We start from the raw sequence: 14674 nt of genomic DNA on the forward strand, positions 1-14674 counted from the left end.
ACCTCTCTCTCCTCCCACCACCAAGGCTCCCGCCTGTGCCTCCCATTGGTGAAGTCCAACAGAAGTGAAAAGAATATCCTGGGGAGCCCAGGATATACTGTCTGCAGAGATCAGGCTCCTAGACACAGGGCAAGGTGGAGGTGGTCAGAGAGGGGATCCGGAGGGGCCAGTGGAGAATATCCAGCCCAAGTGGATATTGTGATGAATGGATAGATGTATCTCACTGCCGCTCATCTCTGGGCACTTATGGTTGGTGTTAGAAGTGTCCCCCAGATTCATAGATTGAAGCCTTGATCCCCAGTACCTTAGAATGTGACCTTACTGGGAAATAGGGTTGTTGCAGATGTAATTAAGTTATATTGAGGTCTTTAGGGTGAGCTCTAATGCAGTATGACTGGTGTCATTACAAAATGGGATATCTGGACACAGGGAGATGTGAAGACTGGAGTCAAGCTGTCACAAGTCAAAAAACTACTAGAAGCCAGGAGAGAGGCCTGAACACATCCTCCCCTCAAAAGGAACCAATCCTGGGGCTTCCTTGGTGGTTCAGTGGCTTAGACTCTGTGCTCCCAATGCTGGGGGCCCAGGTTCAATCCCTGGTCAGGGAACTGAGGTCCCACATGGCACAGCTAAGAGTTTGCATGCGTGCATGCCTGGGTACTCTGTCTCTAAGTCACAGCCCACTCTTTGCGACCCCATGGACTGTGCCCACCAGGCTCCTCTGGCCATGGGATTATCCTGGCAAGAATACTGGCGTGGGTTGCCATTTCCTCCTCCAGAGGATCTTCCTGACTCAAGAATCAAACCCATGTCTCTTGTGTCTCCTGCATTGGCAGGCAGATTCTTTACCACTGAGCCACCTGGGAAGCCCAAGAGTTCTCAGGCAGCAACTAAAGTCCTGCAACAAAGAATGAAGATCCCACATGCCTCATCCCACAGGCCTCCCCCGCTGCAGCCAAATGAATAAAAATAAATACTAAAAACAAAATTGTGGTTGCCAGAGGGAAGTGATGTTAGGACGTTGGGAACGTCATGTATACACTGCTATATTTAAAGTGGATAACCAACAAAGACCTGTTGTACAGCAGACAGAACTCTGCTCAATGTTATGTGGTAGCCTGGATGGGAGGGGAGTTTGGGGGAGAATGGATACATGTATACATATGACTGAGTTCACCTGAAACCATCACAACATTGTTAACAGGCTATACCCCAATACAAATAGTTACAAATAAATAAATAACAACAAAAAGGAACCAATCTCACTAACATCTTGATCTCAAATTTCCAGAAGTGTATGACAGTGTCTATTGTTAACCCATGTAGTTTGTGGATGGTACTCTGTTAAGGGAGTCCTAGAAAACTCATACAGTTCGCTCCTTAATCTTGCCCACGGCTGTTCAGATGCAGGTCCCTTGATCTGGGTTCCTTCAGGGACTGTGACTGATGCCAGGAGTGGCCCCAGCACACACAGTATGGAATTCTGGCTGGGCTACTTACATATCTGTGCCTACACTGGGAGCAAGAGAACTGCGATCATCCGGGGCACACAGTGGCTGCAGGGTTACTCAAACTGGCATGGTGGTAGTGTGATGGGCAGAGGGAGGACAAGGCTTGGAGGGGGTGCTCTTGCTTCTGGTGCACTCTTTGCCATGGCAACAATAGTGTAGAGTGAGATGGCTATTTCTGACTGCCCTGAAGAGATGTTTTGTTTTTTTTTTTAAATAAGCATGAAGTTTTAAATTTAATTTCAAGATACAGGTATAGTGAAATTCAAGGAAGCCTTAATCTGGTACAGCTGCAGGACAGACAAGGGTCATCCTCAGATCCTAAATATAATTGTTTAGAGAGGGAGGGATAAATTGGGAGGTGGGAATTGACATATACAGACTACTATATATAAAATAGATAACTAATAAGGACCTACTGTATTACACAGGGACCTCTACTCAATACTCTAATGGCCTATGTGGAAAAAGAATCTAAAAAAGAGTTGATATATGTATATGTATAACTGCTTTACTTTACTGTACACCTGAAACTAAAACAGCATTGCAAATCAGTTCAGTTCAGTTCATTTCAGATCAGTCTCTCAGTCGTGTCCAACTCTTTGCAACCCCATAAACTGCAGCACGCCAGGCCTCCCTGTCCATCACCAACTCCCGGAGTTCACCCAAACTCACGTCCGTCGAGTCAGTGATGCCATCCAGCCATCTCATCCTCTGTCGTCCCCTTCTCCTCCTGCCCCCAATCCCTCCCAGCATCAGGGTCTTTTCCAGTGAGTCAACTCTTCACATGAGGTGGCCAAAGTATTGGAGTTTCAGCTTTAGCATCAGTCCTTCCAAAGAACACTCAGGACTGATCTCCTTTAGGGAGACTCTCAAGAGTCTTCTCCAACACCACAGTTCAAAAGCATCAATTCTTTGGCGCTCAGCTTTCTTCACAGTCCAACTCTCACATCCATACATGACCACTGGAAAAACCACAGCCTTGACTAGACAGACCTTTGTTGGCAAAGTAATGTCTCTGCTTTTGAATCTGCTATCTAGGTTGGTCATAACTTTCCTTCCAAGGAGTAAGCATCTTTTAATTTCATGGCTGCAATCACCATCTGCAGTGATTTGGGAGCCCCCAAAAATAAAGTCTGACACTGTTTCCACTGTTTCCCCATCTACTTCCCATGAGGTGATGGGACCAGATGCCATGATCTTCGTTTTCTGAATGTTGAGCTTTAAGCCAACTTTTTCACTCTCCTCTTTCACTTTCATCAAGTAAATCAGTTATACTCCAATAAATTTTTTTAATTTAATTTTATTTAACTTTACAATATTGTATTGGTTTTGCCATATATCAAAATGAATCTGCCACAGGTATACATGTGTTCCCCATCCTGAACCCTCCTCCCTCCTCCCTCCCCATACCATCCCTCTGGGTCGTCCCAGTGCACCAGCCCCAAGCATCCAGTATCATGCATCAAACCTGGACTGGCGACTCGTTTCATATATGATATTATACATATTTCAATGCCATTCTCCCTTTTTAAAATTTTTAATGTTCAGTTCATAAAGTTGTTGCAAAGTTGTTTTTTCTCATTTTTCTTTATTAAGCTATAATTGATTTACAATATCATGTTAGTTTCAGGTGTATAACAGTGATTCAGCTATATATATGTATGTGTTTATATATATATATATATATATATATATATATCTCCTTTTTTTTTTTCCAGATTCTTTTCCCTTTGTTGCAAAGTTTAAGTGTTCAACCTCAGCAAGTCTCTTGCTAAGATTAGGATATTGACAGGAGAGGAGCAGGACCATAGACTGTGAAGGGAATATTTGGGTGAGGCAGAGACAAAGTGATAATTATGTGAGGCCATGGAGACGTTAGCTAATGCTACAATGGCTTTAATATTCCAATATAGTGTGTAACAAAGACAGCTAGTGTTACTTGCTCAGTCATGTCTGACTCTTTGCAACCCTATGGACTGTACCCCTCTTTGCAACCCCATCGACTGTAGCTCGCCTGGCTCCTCTGTCCATGGAATTCTCCAGGCAAGAATACTGGAGTGGATTGCCATTCCCTTCTCCATATTGCATATAAACATATCAAATCAATATATTTTATACATTGAGCTTACACAGTATTTTCTGTCAATTATATCTCAACTTTAAAAAACAGAAAGTATAATGCAGAAACTCAAATAAATAAATAGGAAGCAGAGAAAAAAAGAATTAGAACATAAATTGACAAAATTATTCATAAAAGTATCAAAAAGTTATTAAAACAAAAGTGCAATAGAGAAAATAGATAAACCCAAAAGTTAGATATTGAAAAATAAATACAGTCTCTAGACAGACTGATCAATAGAGAAAGAAAAGGTGAGGGGGAGAAGATTCAAAATAAAGCTTCATAAATACAAATAAAATTGTAGATTCTAGAGATGCTGAACAAACTACTAAGGTATTACTAATTTTTTAAAAAGTTGACCTCCCAATCTCCAGCCTCCCTTGCCTACAAAAGCACCCGCTCTTCCCCTGTTTGAGGAAATCAGCCATCATTCACAAGGTCTCTCATCTGGGGCTTTTGCCTCCCATTTAGATGCCTGTTCTCAGATCCTGACCACTTGCCACCTCATTGGTTCTGGGGCCATAACAAGAATAAACTCTTAGCCGAGCCCAGAAGAAAACTTCAAGATGTGCTAGGGACCAGGTGGAGGTAAATTACACACCAAGGAAATGGGAACATCCTGTCAACATGAATTGAAAGGAAGCTGAGGTCATGATGGGAATGAAATCTACAGTGTTAAACCAAGAAGGATGAAATGTAAGGTTGAATTCAGCAAAATTTATAAACATATGTTACACTCACCCAGGATCCCCAATGTAAATGGGATTTTTGGTTTGTTCATTAATTTTTAGGAATTAATTGGAGGAAAATTGATTTACAGTGTTATGTTGGTTTCTGCTGTACACCAACTCAAATCAGGCATAACTTCATATATATATATCCCCTCCTTTCTGAGCCTCCCTCCTAGTCCACCCCCTCCCAGAGCCCTAGGTCATCACAGAGCACCGAGCGGGGCCCTGCGTTGCAGCTTCCACTAGTGATCTATTTCCCACATGGCGGTGTATGTGTTTCAATGCTGCTTTCTCAATTCATGCCACCCTTGCCCTCCCCCGCTGTGTCCACAAGCTTGTTCTCTACGTCTGTGTCTCTATCCCTGCCCTGCAAATAGGTTCATCAGTACCGGCTTTCTAGATTTCATACATATGCAATACTTGTTTTTCTCTTTCTGACCTACTTCACTCTGCATAACCGGCTCTATTATATTCAGCACATCTGAGTGGCTCTAAGGTTTGATTCCTTGGTTTATTGAAGCCTGGATTTAACAATGGCCCATAATCAGTGGGGCTTTCCTGGTGGCTCAGCAGTAAAGAATCTGCCTGCACTGCAGGAGGCACCAGGAGATGTGGGTTCGATCCCTGGGTTGGGAAAATCCCCTGGAAGAGGAAATGGCAACCCACTCCACTATTCTTGCCTGGGAAATTCCACAGACAGAGGACCCTGGCTGGCTACAGTCTAGGGTCACAAAGGGTCCGGTTTGACTGAGTATGAGTGCATGCATACACGCACACTATCATAAATCAATGAGGTTGAGATGCCAAAACTTCCCTGGCATATTGTAGACTAAGAATTTAAAGGCTGATGAGATGAGAATATTTGAGTGGGTATTTTATTTGTAACCTACAACCTACACAAGCACCACCCCACAACATACCATACCCCTGGTCATTGGGATCACCACCCTACAACTACACTATACATCCTCATCAAGACGTTAAGAAACGTGGGGAATTTCTTCTTCTAGGAACGGCAGTTAAGGATCATTCCTCCTGCTGAAAACAACCATAAATCTGGACAAAGTACTGTTTTGTTTTTTTTTTCTTTAGCCATGGACTTTATTGTTTGAATATTTGCAATTATTATTCTATACACAAATGTTAATTTCTTACAAAACTCTGTATTCCATATTGCTAGGTCACTTCACTCTTCATTTTATGTCACATTTCCATCAAGAACTATTTCCCCAAATCACCATCTGCCTGATTGTGTGTTGTTGTTGTTCAGTTGCTAAGTTGTGTATGACTCTGCGATGCCAGACACTAGTCCACCAGGCTCATCTGTCCATGAGATTTTCCAGGCAAGAATACTGGAGTGGGTTGCCATTTCCTTCTCCCAAAGTACTGTTTTTAAGTCTGTTTAAAGTCATGCGGGGACCACGATGGCAGCAAGGACTTGAAGGGACAAGAATCTGGGGGGATGAGCCAAACTTACCAAGTTCATCCCTTTAAGTATTTATGGGTTCGTGAGTTAATGAGTTGAATAAAACTGTTGGTCCAATGTTCATTTTATGTTTGCAGTAAGAATTATGCTTTTAATTTTTTGAAAACTATATTTTAGCAATAAGAAGACGGGTGACATCATTGGCCAGATGCTGAAATTATTTCACTATAGTAGGAAGATGGAAAATGGAGAGAGAAGTTAAGGGAGAAGGAACTTCAGAGATCTTTGCTCTCCTCTACACAGGATACGAATCACCACTAAATATACTCTCCGGCCCCAAGATAAGATGCAAGTCCCTTAGGCTAACACTCTAGGCAAAGCACATTGAGGGAAGCAGGCCTGGTCTCTGGGACATGTCTCTGCTCTGGAGTATCCAAACCCCAGTGGCCACCCCCTCTGCTCTAATTGGCCTTCTGATAAAGCGTAGAACACAGCTCAGAAGTGTGCCCTGAAGTGTGAACGATGGACATTTGGAGATGAAAGCACACCATTTTTTCAGAACTTCATCACCAGGACTTCCCAGGTGGTCCATCCCTGGGATGATCCAGGAACTAAGATCCCACATACCTAGGAGCTAGCGAGCCCAGGTGCTACAACTACTGAGCCCATACGCCACAAATACACAGTCCATGCACCGCAAGGAAAGATCACACATGCTGCAACTAAGACCCAATGCTGCCAAATAAGTAAACAAACCACTCCCTGAGAATGTTCAAACGCCTAGCACAGTGCAAAATTTCTGGGACGCAAAGATGAATAAATTTAGTATCTGCCTTCGTATCTTACCAAGGGGACATTCCCCCAAGAGAGAAAGAACTGAAGGAGGGCCGCTCTGTATTAAGCACAGTGCTCCATGTATCTCCCAAAAGAATATCACTCATTCTTCACACACACACAAAAATGGAAAAAGAAAGTAAAATTAGTCCCATTTTATAGATGAGAAACTCAGGCCCACAGAAGAGCTCGGCACTTGCCGACATCACACATCCGAGAGGGGGTGGAACCAGCACTGATTCTGAGGCTTTTCTGAATCGCAGACCAATGCTTTCTCCACTAACGTGCACTTGGTTGTGATTCAGTCTGAGTCACAGAAGCAGAGCGACACCGCTTGTTTTCCTTAACATTACTCTCAATAAAGATTAGAGCCATCACCTGAATGCCAGGGGCTCCAAAGAAGCCAGGCCTGGATTCCAAATTCTGCTTCCCCACTTCCCAGTCCTGAGACCACAGGCAAAGTCCTTAACCTATTACATTTTCCATTTCTCAACCGGCATATTCACATCTCACTGCGATGTTACAAGACCTAAATGAAGTAAGCTAGGCCTTGTGCCTATCACGGGGCTTGCCCCGTGGGCATCTTCCAAATGGCAACTGGATCAGGGAGCATCACCTTGGGCTTCCTGCCTGACAATGCAGGAGACACAAGAGACTTGGGTTTGATCCCTGTATTGGGAAGATTCCCTGGAGGAGGGCCTGGCAACCCACTCCATATCCTTGCCTGGAGAATCCCACGGACAGAGGAGCCTGGTGGGCTGCAGTCTGTGGGGCTGCAAAGAGTACGCACATACACGTCACTCATCATGTTCAAGGTTTACCCCCTTCTTCAGCCCCTCCCCTCTCTGCCATGTGAGGCCTCCATCGTCTTGTCTGGACTTTCACAGGGGCCTTCTTACTAGAAGATAACAGGCACACCAAGACTTGCAGACCTGCACACAGGGATCCAGCCCGTCCCCACCCTGCTGGCTCCTCAACCAGAAATGCCCACCTCTCCCCAGCTGACACCAGAGCTGCTTTGGATCTTTGCCCAGAACCCTCCAACCCCCACCTTTAGTAGGAATCAGCATACATCTCCAAGTTAAAGGGTTCAAGGACCTCCCCAGCAGTCCAGTGGTTAAGACCCTGCATTCCAGTGCAGGGGGTGCAGGCTTGATCCCTGGTGGGGGAACTAGGATTCTGCGTGCTGCTCAAAAAATTCTGCAGTGTGGTCAAAAAATAAATAGACAATAAATAAATAAAAGGTCCAGAGATTAAAAAAAAAAAAAGAAGAAGCTACAAACAAAAATCCCAGAGGGAACCAGCTAGGGCCAAGATGGTGATGAATCTGACCTCCAGCAGACACTGAGTCTCTTTATATGCTAACTTTACCACATTCAGTCAGTTCAGTTCAGTTCAGTCCAGTCGCTGAGTCGTGTCCGACTCTTTGCGACCCCATGAATCACAGCACACCAGGCCTCCCTGTCCATCACCAACTCCCGGAGTTCACTCAGACTCACGTCCATCGAGTCAGTGATGCCATTCAGCCATCTCATCTTCTGGCGTCCCCTTCTCCTCCTGCCCCCAATCCCTCCCAGCATCGGAGTCTTTTCCAATGAGTCAACTCTTCACATGAGGTGGCCAAAGTACTGGAGTTTCAGCTTTAGCATCAGTCCTTCCAAAGAAATCCCAGGGCTGATCTCCTTCAGAATGGACTGGTTGGATCTCCTTGCAGTCCAAGGGACTCTCAAGAGTCTTCTCCAACACCACAGTTCAAAAGCATCAATTCTTCGGTGCTCAGCCTTCTTCACAGTCCAACTCTCACATCCAAACGTGACCGCTGGAAAAACCATAGCCTTGACTAGATGGACCTTTGTTGGCAAAGTAATGTCTCTGCTTTTGAATCTGCTATCTAGGTTGGTCATCACTTTCCTTCCAAGGAGTAAGCGTCTTTTAATTTCATGGCTGCAATCACCATCTGCAGTGATTTTGGAGCCCAGAAAAATAAAGTCTGACACTGTTTCCACTCTTTCCCCATCTATTTGCCATGAAGTGATGGGACCAGATGCCATGATCTTCGTTTTCTGAATGTTGAGCTTTAAGCCAACTTTTTCACTCTCCTCTTTCACTTTCATCAAGAGGCTTTTTAGTTCCTCTTCACTTTCTGCCATAAGGGTGGTGTCATCTGCATACCTGAGGTGATTGATATTTCTCCCGGCAATCTTGATTCCAGCTTGTGTTTCTTCCAGTCCAGCATTTCTCATGATGTACTCTGCATAGAAGTTAAATAAGCAGGGTGACAATATACAGCCTTGACGTACTCCTTTTCCTATTTAGAACCAGTCTGTTGTTCCATGTCCAGTTCTAACTGTTGCTTCCTGACCTGCATAGAAATTTCTCAAGAGGCAGGTCAGGTGGTCTGGTATTCCCATCTCTTTCAGAATTTTCCACAGTTTATTGTGATCCACACAGTCAAAGGCTTTGGCATAGTCAATAAAGCAGAAATAGATGTTTTTCTGGAACTCTCTTGCTTTTTCCATGATCCAGAGGATGTTGGCAATTTGATCTCTGGTTCCTCTGCCTTTTCTAAAACCAGCTTGAACATCAGGAAGTTCACGGTTCACATATTGCTGAAGCCTGGCTTGGAGAATTTTGAGGATTACTTTACTAGCGTGTGAGATGAGTGCAATTGTGTGGTAGTTTGAGCATTCTTTGGCATTGCCTTTCTTTGGGATTGGAATGAAAACGGACCTTTTCCAGTCCTGTGGCCACTGCTGAGTTTTCCAAATTTGCTGGCATATTGAGTGCAGCACTTTCACAGCATCATCTTTCAGGATTTGTAATAGCTCAACTGGAATTCCATCACCTCCACTAGCTTTGTTCATAGTGATGCTTCCTAACGCCCACTTAACTTCACATTTACCACGTTTGCATTATTAATTGATTTGGCTGCGCTGGGTCTTGGTTGCAGAATGCGGATTCCTTTTAATTGCAGCATGTGAGCACTCCGTTGTAGCATGTGGAATCTAGTTCCCTGGCCAGAGATTGAACCCCAGGACCCCCTGCATTGGGTCTGAACTCAGAGTCTCAGCCACTGGACCACTGGGGAAATGATACACCTGCCAGCCGCCAGAACCAGACTCGAAGGACCGAAAAGGGGTGAAAAAGACTGACAGCCCAGTCCCTCAGGAAAAGCCCCTCCTTCCCTGGGAGACCGTTGAGTACACCTCCCATCATCAGCGACACCCCTTCTCCCTTTGTAGTCAAAGTTAAATCCCCCTTGCCGCTACATGTGGAGGAGAAGTTGGTTCTGTGAACTTGGTTCTCACTTCCCCAGTCTTCGGCCGCTGCATATGGCTTGTGCTGTGTGGATCTCAGCTCTGGTTTCGTTACTGGGCCGTTGAACCCGAACGGAACAAGAACCAGACTGCTGGCTGGGCTAGGGCCCAAGCCTCATCCATAGGACTTAATTTGGTAACACCACCTTCATCTCTGTCTCTGGCAAACTCCTGCTCATCCTCAGCTTTATGTGACCTCTTCCAGGAATCCCATAACTCCACAAGGTGTTATTGCCGTCCCGTCAGCTCCTGGAGGAAGGTCTGATTGCTGGACGCTTATCTCCCTGGTGCCTCACCCCCTGGCTATCTGATGCGGGTGTTTCATTTATTTATTTCATTGTGACTGTACTGGGTCTTCGATGCAGAACACAGCAGTTGCAGCGGGCGGGCTTAGTTGCCCAGAAGCATGTGATATCCTCATTCCCTGAACAGGGATCAAACCCGCATCCCCTGCACTGGAAGGAGGATTCTTAACCACTGGACCACCAGGGAGGTCCCCTACCCACTGCAGTGTTTGGCAGATGAACGGGTGAATGAGTGACAGTTTCCAAGTCCCTGGGGACCCACTCTCTCCCTCTATGTGATGCTGTCATCTGAAAAGCCAGGGCTGTTCCTCCAAGGCCATCCCTCTGGCCCTGGCCCCTGCCCCTCTGTTCTGTCACTTCAAGTGCTCAGACACTAAGGCGCAAACAATGGCATTAGGAGAGTGTCAAGGGCAGGGTCATCAAGCCACTGGAGTTCCCCCTCAGCAGCCTCCTCGCTTCCTCCTCTGGTCTCAGTTCCCTCAGCTGCTCGTGCAGTTGGAGAAACATGAGGGAGAGCAGGGACAGCCTGACTTCACAGAAGGTCTGAAACACGGGGTACTTTCCAGTCCGTCGGGGGTGGTGGTCTCCCCTTGCAGGAAGTCATCAACGGTCCGGATGTCCCTCCCGTCGAAGGGAAACAGGAGGGAAGGGGGCAGGGGACACCTTTAAAAGAATGACATAGTCCTTGCGGACACAGCAAAAAGTGGTTGCAGAAGAACTTCCCTGGTGGTCCAGTGGTTAAGAATCCACCTGCCAATGCAGGGCACGAGGGTTCGATCCCTGGTCCAGGAAGATTCCACGTGCCTCGGGGCAACTAAGCCCATGCGCCACAACCACTGAGCCTGTGTCCTGTAGCTAGTAAGCCCAAGCACCCCAGAGGCCATGCTCCACAGCAGAGAAGCCACTGCAGTGAGAAGCCAGCACACCGCAAGCAGAGACTAGTCTGCATTCACCGAAACTAGAGAAAGTCTGAGCACAGCGAGGAAGACCCAGGGCAGCCAAAATATAAATAAATTAAAAAAAAAAAAAAAACTAGTTAGAACCGACTAGGCTAAAGATGGTTCACGACTCGACTTCCAGCGGACCTTGAGCCTCATTACACATTAGCTGTAATACATTTGCTAAACAACACACCCACAGGTATGGCTCAGCAGTAAAGAATCCACAGGCCAATGCAGGAGATGTGGGTTCAATCCCTGGGTTGGGAAGATTCCCTGGAGGAGGAAATGGCAACCCACTGTCCAGCCTGGGAAATCCCATGGACATAGGAACCTGGCAGGCTACAGTCCATGGGGTCACAAAAGAGTCAGACACAACTGAGCAACTGAACAACATACCCACAGGTGCCATGACACCTGAGGTTGACCAAAAAAGGCCAAAAAGTAGGTGGTAACCCAATTCCTGGAAATCCCCGCCCCTTCCTCCAAAATAGTTGGAATAATCCTCTCACTCATTAGCCTATGAGGTTGCCCAGCCCATAAAATCTAAGCACCCCATATTTCAGAGCCTCTCCCCTTTTGAGATGGCCCACACTGTATAAGGTATTCCTCCCCGGACCATGCTCAGTTTCCAAGAGGACCCAGGCCCAGGGCCACTCTCACCTTTTGAGACATCTGCATTCTGTCTATGGAATGTGTATCTCTCTAAATAAATCCACTTCTGGTCTATCACTTTGGAAGAAAAGCTATGACAAACCTAGACAGCGTATTAAAAAGTAGAGACATCACTTTACCGACAAAGGTCCGTGTAGTCAAAGCTATGGTATTTCCAGTAGTCATGTATGGATGTGAAAGCTGGACCATAAAGAAGGCTGAGCACCACAGAACTGATGGTTTTGAACTGTGGTGCTGGAGAAGACTCTTGAGAGTCCCTTGGACTGCAAGGAGATCAAACCAGTCAAGCCTAAAGGAAATCAACCCTAAATATTCATTGGAAGGACTGATGCTGAAGCTGAAGCTCCAAAACTTTAACCACCTGACACAAAGAGCTGACTCACTGGAAAAGACCCTGATGCTGGGAAAATAGAGGGCAGGAGGAGAAGGACAGCAGAGGATGAGATGGTTGCATGGCATCCCCAACTCAATGGACATGAGTTTGAGCAAACTCCAGAAGATGGTGAAGGACAGAAGGACAGGGAAGCCTGGTGTGTTGTAGTTTATGGGGTTGCAAAGAGTTTGACATGACTTAGCAACTGAACAACAAATAACAAAACCTATTACTTTGCCTCTCACTAAATTCTTTCTGCACTGAGACGTCAAGAACCTGTGCTTCGCTAAGCCCTGAGACCAGGTGTGTGATCTCAATTAAAGATAGTTGGCTCAAGTTTCAGTCTGAGTTATTTGGTCTTACAACCCCCTGCCCTATGGGCACAGGCAGGATAGGTTGGTAGCTCCCCAGCACTGCCTGCAACCTCTGTGAAGGTTACAGTGCTGTGAGCTGAGGGGCTGCCATGGCGACCAGGAGTCTGAGATGAGCACAGCGGTCCTGAAGCCTCTGATTTCCCGGGGGGCCACAGCAGCCCTAAGGAAGCCACAGTGAAGGCTGCTGGGGCCAAGCAAGAATCAGAACCGCCTTATTTCAGCAGCGTTCCCCGTGCTGTGCTGAGAAACTCCTGACCCCTTGAATCTCCACTCCATGGAGGACACTTAGTGATGGTTTACCTGGGAGAGGAGACAACAGTCTGACCTACTCAGGGAAGTAGTGGAGAGAAACAGGGAAGGCAGATAGTTCATATGGCTCTGACCTACTGACCTACTCGCTAGAAACGCCCCCTCCAATGTCACTAAGGCCGTTCCCTCTTCTTTGACTTCAGGGTTTTTTTTTTCTGTTCTATAATAGCAAGAAGTTTTTATGATGTGAAACTGCCCTTAAGCCATTTTTCCCAAGTCCCGTGGTTCTGCCGATCATCTGTGGGCTTGCAGCAAGTGACCAAGAAAGAAGTAGCTCAACAAACAAAACTCACTGACCGTAAGTGCTTTTTTCATGGCAAAGAAATACAGCAAAATCTAAGTGCTAGCTTTCTGAACAATCCACGGGAACAGGTCATTTACAAATATTATTCAGAATGTAGAAATGGCCTAGAGTTGAGCCCGATGAATCAGCTTATGTTTACCCAAAGGGTGAGCGTGGGCTTCCCAGGGGGCTCACGGTAAAGAATCCACCTGCCAATGCAGGGGATGTGAGTTTGATCCTTGGATTGAGAAGATCTCTTTGAGAAGGAAGTGGCAACCCATTCCAATATTCTTGCCTGGGAAATCCACGGACAGAGGAGCCTGGTGGGCTATATTCCGTGGGGTTGAAAAAGAATTGGACATGATTTAGAGACTGAACAAGAACGACAACAAAGAGTGGGAATGTTAGACTCGGGGCTGAGAATCTAGAAACACAGGCTCCAGCTCAGACCAGCTGTGCCACCTGTTCTGATGACAAGGAGCCTGTGTCCCCTACTGGATTGTCCCCTTCTCTGTTTACAGGGCCCTTTGCATTCTGAGGCCAGAGTTGTTGCCTCTAGGGAGATGTGGGACCCCAGCCCCCTTGGGTACAGAAGGATGCATCCTGTGACACGGTCCAGAGTCTCAAATTTACTGTCAAAACCCAAACACTGATGTATTTAAATTCCTCGGGGAAAAATAATTCTAAGACCAGCTCTTTGTGCTCTGATTTTTTGTGAAGGTACTCCTGGACCTCCTTACCCCATGTCCTGACCTTTCAGTATTTCAGTGGTTTCCCCAACTTCTTTCCTCCCAAATCTTTCTGAAAAGTCTTAAACACTGAATCCCACGGTCAGTTTAAGGTTATGTGCAGGATTATCTTACAGCCATTCTTCAGCTAGTGCTTAATTCCGTTTTGGAGAAAAACACCCTTCCTCACTCCCCCCACCACATACGACGTAGCCATAGCCAACAAAAGACATTTGCAGAATCATCAACTTTTAATGATTCTGCTGAAACTGGCCTCCTTGGAGGCGGCTAACAGGGAACGTGTGTCTACTTTGAGATTCCCAGCCCGTCCCCAAGGCAGCTCAGGTTTTTACCTGGCCCCTATATCAGATCTGGCCATTGGACACCTTGGATTGATTTCACTTGGGGCCCTGAGCGGAGGAAGCAATCAGAACAGCTTGGCTGAGGGTTTAAGATGAGCTCAGAGCCCAGAGCCTGCACATGTGTTTCCAGGGTCCTTGAAAAGTTTTGAGTCCTAGAAAGAAATGGTATCAGCTGCAATATATGAAGAGAAAATGGCAGAATCAAATTAATGTTTATTTCTAACACCAAGTTGTAAAATCTTTAACATTTTTTTGTAGAAGCACGCACTTATACTTCCCTCGTGGTTCAGTGGTTAAAAATCTGTCTTGCATTGCAGGGGACATGGGTTCGATCCCTGGTCAGGGAACTAAGATACTGATTGCTACATGGCGCAGCCAAAAAAAAAAAG

The sequence above is a fragment of the Bos indicus genome, chromosome 11, assembly GCF_029378745.1.
Source record: "Bos indicus isolate NIAB-ARS_2022 breed Sahiwal x Tharparkar chromosome 11, NIAB-ARS_B.indTharparkar_mat_pri_1.0, whole genome shotgun sequence".
Taxonomy (NCBI): Eukaryota; Metazoa; Chordata; class Mammalia; order Artiodactyla; family Bovidae; genus Bos; species Bos indicus.